Source organism: Daucus carota, chromosome 2, assembly GCF_001625215.2.
Source record: "Daucus carota subsp. sativus chromosome 2, DH1 v3.0, whole genome shotgun sequence".
Lineage (NCBI taxonomy): Eukaryota > Viridiplantae > Streptophyta > Magnoliopsida > Apiales > Apiaceae > Daucus > Daucus carota.
In genome coordinates, this window is record NC_030382.2 from 513,768 (window position 1) to 526,095 (window position 12,328).

The 12,328-nt window shown below is 33.4% G+C and overlaps 1 long non-coding RNA gene across 1 annotated transcript; it reads right to left on the reverse strand.

Moving 5' to 3' along the window:
* Window positions 1-5,280: 5,280 nt before the first annotated feature.
* On the reverse strand, window positions 5,281-9,544 carry LOC135150890 (uncharacterized). Its single transcript, XR_010289349.1, has 2 exons — window positions 9,413-9,544; window positions 5,281-7,654 (listed from the first exon to the last, which is right to left on the reverse strand). It is a non-coding gene; the product is annotated as an uncharacterized LOC135150890 (long non-coding RNA).
* Window positions 9,545-12,328: the final 2,784 nt, after the last annotated feature.

Below are 12,328 nucleotides of genomic sequence, written 5' to 3' on the forward strand. Positions count from 1 at the left end.
CACTGCCATTACTTCTGCATCAACCTCTCTGCCAATTCTACCACCACAGGTTTCTACTACACCACCAACATCAACATCAGCTCCACCTACTTCTGTCATTGCCACCTCTTCAGCTCTACCATCAACTATCCTTGAAAATCCTCCTGCAACTCTTTCTCTATCCTCTAGAGAACAAATGCCTACATCTGAGGGGGAGTCACCAACTAAGGGGGAGCAACTTGCTCTTGTCTCAAAATCCAAGGCTCCTCCAGCTGCAAAGAAGAAGAGGCCACCAAAGAAAGCAAAGACTGTCACAGTCAAGAGTATAAAGTGTCAAGGTGAGTCATTTTCAGTAAATAAATTCAAACCATGTCTGATTGATCCTCCATCCCCAATAAAGCCACATGGTAAGAACAAGTTGGCTATAGATTTCCCTATGCCAAAATCAGATAAATCTAAGCTACTTGGTCTTGCCATTCATATGGGTAAATTTGGCAAGAAGTGGGATGAAACTGAGGAGGAAAAGAGAGAGAGAGAGAGAGAGAGAGAGAGAGAGAGAGAGAGAAGGCTGAGAAGGAAAGGGCTAGTTGTTAGCAAATTAGATCAAGACTCTGTGTGGAGATCTGAATTTGCCTACATTACAAGGAGCAATGAAATTATATGTGTGCCTCCTGGACACCCCTTGTATGCTAAGGACAAAGAAGAACAAGAAAGAACCTAAGGGCCTTCTGCAAATGAAGATGCAGACATTGAAAGATTTGCTGCAGAATTGCTGCAAGAACTTGGTGAAGAAATTGGTGATTTAGCTGATGAGTCCAACATTGCTATTCAGCAACAAATTTTGGATGAAGCCAAGAAGAATATGGAAAAGAAGGCTAGAAAGAAGACTAGGGCTGGTGTAAAGAAAAATGTACCAAATCTAACTGTGGTACATGAAGTTGAAAAAGTTAAGTCTCCAAGACAGGATCCACCCCCTGCTTCTACTGCTCAATCTGAATCCTTCATAAATCCAGAAGAGCTGAAATAAGAGCCTGTAGGGTTTGACATCTCATCCATGAACTTTCCAAAAATCTTTGTGACTAAAGAGGATGAGCTGGCAGACTCTCTAAGGCCAAAGAAAAGTAAAACTAGAAGCAAAGCCAAACATGTGCCTGCTAATATCAAAAAGAAAGGAGGAAATCCTAGAAGGCATGATCCAGTTGGGCCTGTTCAAGTTAGAAGAAAAGGAAACAATGAATATGTGCTCAGTCTAGAGGAGCAAAAACCCAATCCTTGTAAAACTCTTATCTTTTAGCAATTAAAATTCTTTTTTTAAATGCAAAGATATTTGTTTTCTTTATTGTGGGTTTTGTAATCATCAAGCACCTCAAATTTATATCTGAAATTCCTACAGATATAAATAGGGGGAGATTGTTAGGAATATGTGATCCTTGATGATACAAAGTATTTTATTCTTACTTAGAATAAAATTGCATGTAGCTGATCAATTGATGGCATGCTAAGGCAGTATCAATTGATCAGATTGACCCATCAACGGATGATGAGGTACTGTAACAAAGCTAGAGTATCTTAGCAGTTGATGTAAAAATAATGTGTACTTTTAGATTAGCAGTTGATCTATAATGGATGTTTAGATAGGGTGACATAATTGTAAATATGAGAAGTCATGTAATCTATCCAAGTGAAGTGAAGATCGATCGGTAATTTTAAAGTATCAATGGCTATTTGGAAGAAAGATTATCAACCGCTATATCAACATCATCATTATCCCATAACTCAAAGAAGACTATCAATTGCTATTTCGGTGTATTATCAATTGATAATATTAGCAATTGATTATCAACAATTAAGAGCTACAATTCAGGTAAAAGACAAAGTTCACATGGGTTGATGTGACAGATGCTGCACCAGCTTTGGAAGCTAAACCAAAAGGACTTTAGTCAAATATTGAGAACCTCGAAGCCTACCATTTCTGGCAAAGCAACAAGAATTTCAAGCTGCCAAATGCAGTATCAAGTCCAAGAAATTCTATATTTGCTATAGCTAGAAAGTGAGTAGGAAAATACTTTACAGACTAGTTTTGTTTGTAGTAGTATATATTCACTTTGTAATTTACATTTCAAAGTATCCAAACACCAAAAACTGAATAGCAAAGCACTAGAGAAAGTTAGAAAGAAATTGTAAGCTTCTGCTCTTCATTCTTTTGTAAGCAGCCAAGTATTTTTACTTGGAAGGTTCTTGATATAAAAATCTCTCAGGTGGATCAAACAATCCACCTGAAATTTTTAAGATCCTTGTTCTTTAAATTTCTGATTTAGCTTTTATATTCTCTTGTAGTTTGAATATAATCTGTTGTGCAAAAGTTGTTCAAATTTTTGTAGATTGTATTTAACCCCCCCCCCTCTACAATCTAACTTATTGTTTGCATTGTCTAAATAACAATTGGTATCAGAGCTGGGCTTCTAACATACAAGAAGTTTTCAGATCCTAAAGACAATCAACAATGGGAAGAAGAGATGAAGGAGTCAAGATTCCAATGCTTGTCAAAGAACACTACTTTCATTGGAAAGTAAAAATGAGGATGCATCTTCTCTCCCTGGATCCTAGCTACATCAACTGCATTGAGAAAGGACCACATGTTCCAGTTAAAATTAACACTGCCCTGAGACTTGATGGAAGTGAAGCAGAAGATGTTGAAGTGCCCAAAAATCCTTCCGAGTTTACTGAAGAAGATGAGAAGGAAGTGCACAAGGATAACAAGGCCATGAACATCCTTTTCAATGGTATTGATGATGACATGTTTGATAGTGTTATCAACTGTCCTACTGCAAAAGAAGTATGGGACACTATTCAAACCTTATGTGAAGGCACTGATCAAGTTAGGGAGAACAAAATGCAGCTGTTTGTTCAACAATATGAGAGCTTTCACTCTAAATCTGGAGAATCTCTAAATGATCTGTTTAACAGATTTCAAAAACTGTTAAATGGATTAAAGCTGTATGGTAGAATCTACATGGTCAAGGATTCTAATCTCAAATTCTTGAGAGCATTGCCTAGAGATTGGAAACCTATGACTGTTGCTCTAAGACAGGCTCAGAATTTTAATGAATACTCTCTTGACAAACTATATGGTATTCTTAAAACTTATGAGCTTGAAATATAGCAAGATGAAGAACTAGAAAAGAACTCCAAGAGAGAGAAAATTGTGGCTCTTGTAGCAGAAAAGGAAGAGGAAGAGGAGAAGGCATTAAAGTCTGTAATTGCTGGAAAGCCCTCAAGCAGCTCTGCTTGCGAAGGAAAGAAGGATGATGGAAATAAGAAAGGAAAAATCATTGAGGAAGATGAAGAACCTTCAGCTCAAGATGAGCTAGATGATCTTGATGAACATCTAGCATTTCTTTCCAGAAAATTCTCTAAGCTCAAATTCAAAAGGAATGCTGTCAGCTCTAGACCTTTTAACAGAGGAAATCAATCCAAACCATCTGGTATGGTTGATAGATAAAAATTCAAATGCTTTAACTGTGGTCTGCCTGGACACTTTTCTAATGAGTGCAGAAGACCTTCTGTTGAAAGGAAAGGATCCTTCTCAGAAAATGTGGATTACAGAAGAAAGTATTTTGATCTACTCAAGCAAAGCAAGGAAAAGGCACTCATAACTGAGGAAAGTATCCAAACACCAAGAACTGAAGAGCAAAGCACTAGAGAAAGTTAGCAAGAAATTGTAAGCTTCTGCTCTTCATCCTTTTGTAAGCAGCCAGGTATTTTTACTTGGAAGGTTCTTGATATAAAAAACTCTCAGGTGGATCAAACAATCCACCTGAAATTTTTAAGATCCTTGTTCTTTAAATTTCTATTTTAGCTTTTATATTCTCTTGTAGTTTGAATATAATCTGTTGTGCAAAAGTTGTTCAAATTTTTGTAGATTGTATTCAACCCCCCCTTCTACAATCTAACTTATTGTTTGCATTGTCTAAATAACAATATTTAAATTCGACCGCTATTTTCGACCGTCCTTTTCAGACCAAAATTTTTTTTCAATGAAAATTTGAACTTCCCGCTCAAGTTTTTTAAAAAAACTGATAAATTAGTTTCCCGCCATATATAATATTTTCGACCGATAACGGTCGAAGTTATTAAACCTTTGAATTTGAATTTTGGTCGAAATAAACATACCGTTTTCCGAGGCTGTCGAAATTATTAAACCATAAAAAAGTTGGTAGTCGAAATTAACAAGCCATTAGCTAGAGGATGATGGAGATAATGAGATAGATCTGATTGAATATGATAAAAATTTCATATATGTATATTATTAAACAATATGAAAATAAATAAATAAATGAAATAATAGATATATATTGTATTGCCTTAATCCAGAGTGTCAATTAGATAACTTTAAAATTAGACAGTGACGTTTTGTGCAGCCAATTTATCATGCATTGTTAGGTCCTGAAGTATCGTACAAGAGGGTTGAATACGACACTCACTAAAATTCTTTCGAATCTTGCGGATAAATAAATTACAGTCCTGCTTGTAATGGGTTTTGTGTTCCGGATATTTATCGTTACGGTTCCTAAGAATATATTAAATAATAAAGCGACACACAATATTTTTTAGAATATATCTTTATTGATAAAACATCTAAGGGTGCTATAAATCCAAACCCATTGGTTGGCTACAATGTCTACTACTTGCGCTTACAAACCCTAGCTTCTAAATACATTTTTATTACAACGGTTTTACTACTACTTACACTTACAAACCCTAGCTTCTAAAAAACATTTTTATTACAACAATTTTTCTAGAGTGTACCCATTGGTATCATTGGTAGACTCGGCAATTTTTCATACGACACGAAAACGGCACAGAAATTTAGTGTTTGTGTTTGCATTTTGAGTACACGATACGGAAAGTACAAGGAACACGAAGTACACAACTTAGATGTCGTGTTGGTTTTGTGTTTATCCTTTGGGTACACGACACGACACGATATACACGAAATAAATATAATTTTACCATTAAATATTAATATTTAATTATAAATATGTATATTTATAATAAATATATGTATATTTTCTTTTAAAATAATGCATAGTTTATAATATTGTAAGCATAAATGGTTTATATATATATATATATATATATATATATATATATATATATATATATATATATATTTCATATAATTTCATAAATTTTTTGCCGAGAAATCTAATATTTTCATTAATTTATATATTTATTTATATTTATATTTATATTCGATTTTACACGAAACACGACACGAGAACGACATGAAAACTGAGGTACCCGACACGAAAATACATGAACGTTAAACGGGTCGGTTTTGTGTTTGGTCTTTTGAGTACATGATCCGAACGAATCGTCAAGTCTACCCACTAACACATGCTAAGCACTAAAAATTATAAGTTCGACTCATTTTGATTAACTCTTATATCACAATAATGGTGGACCCGTGCATATACAACAACTACACCAATGAAAATCCCCTAAACATATAAAATTTAGTGCTTAGCATGTGCAGATAGGCACACACCACACAAACCCATCTCCGCCCTTGTCCCACAACTAAAAAATGCACTAACTTGTATTTAGCTGCAGTACGCCGGGAACATCAACCCTGCACAGCACCTGTACATACAGCAGTTTGCGCTGGGTGTGTATACTAGTGTGTGTCAACTGCCTTGGAAATTTTATCAAGTTGGCCCTTGAGTCCACAATGTAGCAGCCGTGCGTTGGCTGAAAAATCAGTTTCCGCGTTTTGCTGTAGCCCATAGTCATGCTTCCCAGTGAGTTTGTGCTGTTAGAAGAGTAAACAGCCGGGAGTGACAAATGGCATCAACCCTTAACTAATTTAGCTGCTCCTGTATATACAATTAGGTTGTGTTTGGTTGGGGTAAATGATTGCGGAAGGAATAAAATAAAAAATGAACTATCTTATGGATAATTTCTATGAAATTGCATTACTTCTTCCATTTCATTCCTTACATCATGTGCTAGATATCGCACCTTCAATTTGGGATAGAATGCTACATTCTCTCATCCTCAATTTCTTCTCAAATCTCATCATAGTGATTTTGCACTTCCTCAAATTTTTTTCAAAACTTTCTTCCTATCTGTATTAGTTTCAGGTATTTTTAATCATTTCATTCCCTTCTCCCCAAATAAACACAACATTAGTTTTATATGGTAATACACTAACTATCAAACCTAGATTCACTCTCTCGGGTGATAACATCCTAGATATGGTAATACACTAACTATTAACCTTGCCTACCATGTCATCCTAGTTATTGTTCATTGACTCAAACTTGTGGCTCTAATACAAACCTGTGACAACCCACACTACTGAATATAAAGAACCCTATAAATACTGCAACTCAGAATTTTCCAACTCAAATAAAAAAAAAGATGATTTAAACTAATAATTTACGTCATTAAATTCAACCAAGATAAGTTAACATCCATAACAACTAACCAAGCCCGGATCGCCACAGGTAAGAGTATGAACAATAATAACTGTTTTTGAACAAAAGGATTAAGTTACAATGCAACGGGTTCAACCTATTACAACTTCACCATTCTTTACTTCTCCTTAATAGGTCCCTACAGTTGAACTTTCAGATCTACCTGAAGTCAGTTCCCGACCCTCCAAAGTTTTTAGAGGCCGTCTGTAGCAAATGCACCACTTTCGGGTTTAACTTTAAAATTGAGTTAAAATATTGAGCAAAAGTACTGCCCAACAAGTATATAATATCCAACCCAACAGTAAATCATAAATAGTATGTAAAGCATGGCAATAATATCAAGAATGTAACATGCTTTAAAGATTAATCAACACAATATGATTTAAGCAAAACAGTTTCATTTTTATGGAATTGGAAACAGATAAAACGCTACGAGCTAAGCTGGGTGATTAGCCCACGACAAAGCTCCGAACCCGCATATCCAATACGAGTTCTCAAATATAAAGGATCCTAGGCACACTTTGGCCTTATATAAACATCAGGCTCCCCGCTACGGATGTTTGTAATTGAAATGGTGATTGGCGCCTCAGTCATAAAAACATTTTTCAACCAATTCCCTTTTTAAAACAGATAATTCAAATCATTTTAAAACTATAAATCATTGTTGCAAAACAGCTTTGGAATTATACTATGCCAAGTATTCTCTCAAGGGAATGATAATTCATAAAGAAAGATAATATGAACTATTTATGACAAGATTGGGAAATAGCTATTGAGGGTTAAGTGTTTAGGTTCATATGACAACCAAGTGAAGTGGTCTATTAGGTGAAGAATACTTCTGGTTTGTTAACATTGAAGAATTCAAGGTATAAGTTCTTAGTGTTATTGTAAGCTTATAACAGGGTTCTAAAGAATCAAGTTTATAGGGGAGAAATATGATAGGTTAAAGCATCAAAGGTTATACAAGTTCTTCGTTTATAACAATCTAGAATACTTGGCAACTAGTAGAGTTTTAAACTTTGATTTCAATGATAAACAGAATTGTAATATTCTAAAAATCAAGTATCAAATCATGGCATCAAAATCTTTAACCAAGTTAGTTGGATAATATACTTGCCTTAAGAAACGTGTAATACAGCTTACAGTTTAGGGTTGGTCCACGATTGGCTCTTTTCCTGCTCGCCTACTCGGACCTATAAATAGTAAATAAACGTGTCACTATTCGATTTCATCTCTACCCATTCGCGATTAAAAAAAACAATCATACTTTACACTCTTTACAAATATTAAGATAATAGTATATAATATTATATAATCAAATAAGAATCAAATGAAACAAGGAAATAATAATTAAATAAATAATGCATATATAATATACAACAACCACATAATATATTATTTACACATAACATATAAACAAGAATCTCACATATGTAAATATACAGATATCATACATCTAACACATAAAATTATTGTCTAATTTACAGTTATTTCTCAGTCACATAAACTGCCGGACAGCCACTCAAAGATTAGCCATTTACTACCATTAGCCTATCTCAATATCAAATGAACATCAATCAAGAAAGGTAGGATATTCAAAGAGCTTTATAACCATATAAGGTATGAAAAAATTGATCAAGTAATGAAAGGGGAATTTAAAGTTTAAGTCAACTATTTAACACCATTCAGCAGCAAGTATCTCAATTACTTCAGTTTATAGCATGATATATCAAGTCTTTTCTCTAAGCAATATGAACAGAAAATACCATAATTGGAATTATCTAGTCAATCCAAAAAGATTCATCATTTTATCATTTATAGAACTTGCACAATGTCTCATTTAGCAAAACAGGGCAGACTTGGACAGTTTTGACATATCTAGCTAATCCAATTTTTATAAAAATACAAAACGACCTCAAATCATGATATTCAAAGAATACAAACCAAAGACGAATCACATAACCACATTATAAAAACAACAAAAGCAGATTTGGACGTGTGGTTATTAAGTTATGCATTTTTGAAAATGAAGTACGCAACAGAATTACAACTATAGAAGGGAGGTTGACACTATTAGCTTACAAAATTCATAACTTTAATTATACATATCCAAATCAAGTAATTCGTCTTGGTAATCACAGAAGACTCTACATAGCATCTAGTTACAGAGGTTTTGATATTTTACAACTACTCTCAACATACTTAATTAGTATCCAAAACAGAAACAAATTTCAGCTTCCAGAATTTTAAACTAGTTAATACAATAAAATCATATAACTTTAGTTTTACTAAACGAAATCTCAAATTTATTTTTCCCACTTAAAATACACGTCAAGGCACTTACAAAATCAGTAATTTACACACTAACCAACAACAATTTCACACCATTCTTAAGCATATCAAAACAGGGCAGGTTTGTCCTAGCAGCATGGTATCACAAATTGACTCTTAAGCATCACCAAAAATTGACAATTAAGGCCTAAGAACTAATATGCAACTTCCAATATCTCCATTCTCTACACAGGAGCCCTTGAACACATAGAATCTGTCACGAAGAACCTCATGCAGCTAGCAAGGATCATAAATCAAAGTAGTTCAAGTAGAGATTCGACCGAAAACAACAAAGAAACTCATGATTCAGTTTTACCCAAAACTAATTACTACTTATAATCACTAACTCTATACTAAAAACTGACACGCAACAACAATCAATCATAAATCAAGCCTCAAAATCAACCCAACAATCAAAATATAACAAAACCCCGGCCATGGCTCACTGCAGTTCATCGCCATGGCCAGCCTTCACTTGGGGAGATTCGTTTTCACCAGCTCTCGACCCAGGTGAGGCCAACAGCCTTCTTTCTCATACAATCGCACAACAAAGCCATCTTTTGGGCCAAAACCCTAATCACACCCAACACATACATGCATATATCAAAGGTTTTGCATACAATTAAGGAAAGGGAGTAATCAGGTAGAATATTAGAGCTACTAAACACTGAAAACGGCCAGGAAAATTGGTGGAAGCAATGGAGATCGGCTGATATTGCAGAAGAAGGGGGAGAGTACACGAGGGAGAGAGGAGAGGTTTGAGAGACGGATGAATTGAAGAAGAATAGGGGTTTTTACCCCTGTTACTACTTCTTTAATTATTAAAAGACCATATTGCCCCGGATAGGAATTAAAACAATTTAGAAATCAAGGGCAATCTTGTAACTGAATAATCTAATCTAGAAGTTGTATTGGAAATAGGATTTTTGCAAGACTTTCATTTTTGAAGAGAATTTTTAGAAGAATTTTAGAAGAAAGAGTCTAGTAAATAATAATTTGAAATAAAGGATCCAATATCAGTTGGATATTTAAAAAGGATTTGAGTTTTATAAGAATTTTGTTCGAAAAGTTTCTACATACTAGAGCAATTGCAATAAATTATTTAAGAAGAAAATTTATAGGATCGAAATAAAAGATTGGAAGCCAAGGGACAAAATTTTAATAATTCACATATCACAAAATTGATTAATCACATCAATAATTTTACACTTAATTTAGCACCAAATTTATTCTAATCTAATTAACATAAAGCAATTATAAAGTCATGGAAATTAAACTACCACATAAATAAATAAAGAAAGAAAAAAATAGTCTTGGCAATATTATCATAAAAAAAATAGAATAAATAGATAAATCAAAAATAATCACCAAAATATTACTATAAAATATTGTGGCGTTACATAAGCTATACAGGTTTTATCTTAATTAAGGTCACGTACATCTGACACAACCCCAAACACGACGATGCCATTGCTGACATGATTAATTCAAGCACAACTCCATCGGTTATCACAAAAGGACTTGTCTGCTAAGATTACAAACCTTTTCGTTTATACAATTTATTGATATCATATATTAATAAATTTTGGAATGACATAGAATTGACATGTTAACCAGTGGTGTTGCCTGGAACCCAAATTTGTCAACATAGAATTGACATGTTAACCATCTGCACTTTTCGTTTATACAATTTATTGATATCATATATTAATAAATTTTGGAATGACATAGAATTGACATGTTAACTAGTGGTGTTGCCTGAAACCCAAATTTACCAACATAGAATTGACATGTTAACCATCTGCAAATATAATTAGAAACATTAGTGCCTCTGGGTCCAAAGTCTGCATCCAGATTAGGTCTTTGTTATCTTCCTCCTTTCAAATTCAAATTCCAACTTGGTTTTGGTTTTGTACTACCATCAAAACCAAAATCAAACATGTTGCTCGGTGCTATGTTGCTAGGAAAGCCATGAATCTCCGAATATTCAGAGGATCTAGGAATATTAAGTTTTGGCTCCCAAAATGTTAGAAGAGGCATATTACCGGCATTTGCATGTATTCGGGCAGTCATGTTGCTGCTGCTTGGGGGGCCATTTGTTATGTGCCTAACCACCTCTCCCACAAACACTTGGCATATTGAATGGTGATTGATTAAACTATCACGCCTACAAAAAGAAGTTGGTTACACTTGAATCACCCAAACTTGACCAATGCATTCATATACCAACTAATATAAATATGAAACATATATATTAGCAATTGAATTTATTTTCATATGGACCTAATTTCACTACATTATATAAACCAGTAAATCCCTATACATAGCAAAACAACACATGAGATATAGTGCAAACTTATACACATTGTATGGTACCTTTTTCTAAGGTGAGAATACAAAGACCTTGAATTAATTTGGTATATTGAACATTAAAAAAGGATTTTTATATTTAATTGTTTATATTATCTTTAATCTTTATCTAAACACAAACAAAATATAATTCTACAGAAGGACTTTGGTAAATCAATTCCCCTGCCCAATACAAACCTTTGAGTTCAATAAATCACAAACAAGACAAAATTAAATAAAACAACATTTATGGGAACTGGATGAGAAGGTAAGAATTATAACTATAAATTAAGAGAGATTTGTGATATAAACCTAACCTAGAGAAGGTAGATCCACAATTGAACTTGTACTCCCTTGTACCACAGATCTTATTGTGAGACTTTAAGTCAGAGAGAACCGCATACTTCTTCTCACATTTGTGCATATATGCTTCTTATCAAAACACCAAATGCAAACATCAATTATTATCACAACCATATATAGATTATTCAAAACACATTACGGAATTAACAAAATCTCTTATTCATATTATTGTAGTATAGTAAAAAAAAATCAACAAGTCTATAACTAACATTTTAGATTTCGAAAAGTATTTAGTTTTGATTTCAAATTACTACTTATATTTTATTTTAAAATAAATAACACATATTAAAATGATGTACCGAAGACAAGAATAAATATTATTAAAGATGTCAAATCTTGACTACCCAGAGAAGCTATAGTGCGAACTTGGAGCATCTTCTTCATTGTTTGAGTCTTTGAGATGTAGATCCAAAAACAACTCAAGGACATAAAGATCAATATTATATCCAAAATCTGAAAGGAAAATCTCAATTATTAGCATCATAATAAGAATTGTTCAAAAATTATTTAATTCCAAAAGAAATTTAGAAAAACAAATTATAAATATATTGATTTATATCTCAATAAGTGCAAGGATGAAATTGAATTATGTCAACATGATTATACAAGATATTAACATATATCGAGATCTATACCATGATTTGTCTAAACAAAAAGTGAATACTTACATTGATCGGAAATCATATCACTTGGAAAGATCTTATTGAAAAACTGCTGATTACTATTGTAATTTGTAATCTAAGAGGTGAAAGAAAGAATTTGGTGATGATATTATACACTTCTAGTGAGAGAACTAGACTTATCAAATACAAGGGGCGGGTGTG